The sequence below is a fragment of the Rhinopithecus bieti genome, unplaced genomic scaffold, assembly GCF_001698545.2.
Source record: "Rhinopithecus bieti isolate Rb0 unplaced genomic scaffold, ASM169854v2 scaffold_22169, whole genome shotgun sequence".
NCBI classification, from domain to species: Eukaryota; Metazoa; Chordata; class Mammalia; order Primates; family Cercopithecidae; genus Rhinopithecus; species Rhinopithecus bieti.
Window position 1 is genome coordinate 1 of NW_016850844.1, and position 1,882 is coordinate 1,882.

The following is a 1,882-nucleotide window of genomic DNA, read 5'->3' on the forward strand; positions in this document are numbered from 1 at the left end:
AAGTTGAGATCCCAGGATTCTACACATTCAGAATCTCAAAATCTTCCTCCCGATCTAACTCCTCCAGTTGTTCAGTAGAGTCAATGAATTATGCCCCAGTGGTTGTCACTTCTGGCCTGGCTAGAGGTACAAGGAGAGGCCAGTGCAATGGATGTTTCTGAATCAATTTAAACATCTTTAAATGCTCCTTTCGAATTTCCTTCTGAACAAGACTATGCCAGTTATTAAAGTCTTTTTCTTATTTTCAGAAAAATTCCAATGCAACTGAAGCATCCAGGTTCAGTATGTTCATTCGCTGTGGGGACTGCAGGCAATGGAAAGTCTGGTCATCAACCATTTCATTCTCTTCAGTGTTGACAAAGGTCTGGGTTGTATGAGGGTCCAAAAAGATGAGCTTATCACCTAAGAATTCTCTGAAATAATAATCATTATTCGATTTTTCTCCTAATGCCCCTAAAGAGTGTGGCATCTTAAAACACTCTTTGAATGCATCAACATAGACAGGATTGTTTCAGTTTATGCCCAGGCAAAGGGACACAATGAGCAACAGGGGTTTCCAGGCTAGGCAGTAGGCAGAGGTGCCCTTACTCTAGTTTGAAGCAGTCAGAGAATTGGGAGACCTGTCATAGTCTGTGTCAGCACTCAAGGGAAGGACACAACACTTTTTTTGATATCTTCAATGACCACTGTGTTATCCATTGAAACATAAAGAGACAAGGAATTCCATTCATCAAGTAAAGCAAGGTTTTTTGTTAACATCTGTGCAACTGTATTTGCTCCAAACGATTCTCCAATTGATTTCCCTTCTCCTACACCCATTTGTGCCATTTGATGTATAGTGTAGCAACAATTTTTTATAAGAAGCAGTGTAGGATCCATTGGTATTATGTTGTTGTTGTTTCTCTCAGTTCCAGTCATTTCCCAAGTGTTTACGCATAAGGGTTTGAGCCAGCATCATCTGTCCACAGCATAGCATACATCCCTAACCAGGATCTGATGAAGGGCCCGTTACCCAAATTGTTGAAAATTTCCTTCTGTATGTAAACTATAGACAAGCACTCATATCAGACAACAGCTTAGAAGTTTCTGTTTTAATAAGATGCTGTTTTTCTAAGATCCATACCAGCTCATCTGTATCTAAATATTCTTCTAGATATTCAATGAAAGTAGTAATCTGGTTTTCATACTTCGATAAAACTGACTCCATTCTCCAGCTGTCATCCTGTGCCAATTCCACCAGCAACCTGGTGGAATAGCTTCTGCACAACAAAAGAAACTATCAACAGAATAAACAGACAACCTAAGAGTAAGAGAAAATATTTGAAAACCATGCATCTGACAAAGATCTAATATCCAGAATCTATAAGGAACTTAAACAAATTTACGTGCAAAAAACAAACAACCACATTACAAAGTGGACAAATGATGGGAACAGACACTTTTCAAAAGAAGACATACATGCAGCCAACAAGCTTATAAAAATGCTTAACCTTACAAATAATTAGAGATATGCAAATAAAAAACATGATGAAATACTATCTCACACCCGTCAGAATGGTTATTGTTAAAAAGTCAAAAATAACAGATGCTGGCAAGGTTGTGGGGAAAGAATACTTATAAACTGATGGCACAAAGAAAAATTATTTCAGCCATTGTGGAAAGTAGTGTGATGATTCCTTAAAGAGTTTAAAACAGAACTACAATTCGACCAGCAATTCTGTTGTTGAGTATATACACCAAAAGATGTAATTCATTCCACCGTAAAGACACATGCATGTGTATATTCATCACATCATTATTCAAAATAAAAAAGACATGAAGTCAACCTACATGTGCATCAATTGTAGACTTGGTAAAGAAAATGTGGTACTGGGGCGCGGAG

The 1,882-nt window shown here is 37.7% G+C and overlaps 1 pseudogene; it reads right to left on the reverse strand.

Annotated features, from left to right (window-relative positions):
* Positions 1-19: 19 nt before the first annotated feature.
* Positions 20-1,207, reverse strand: LOC108525222 (cysteine protease ATG4A-like; annotated as a pseudogene).
* Positions 1,208-1,882: the final 675 nt, after the last annotated feature.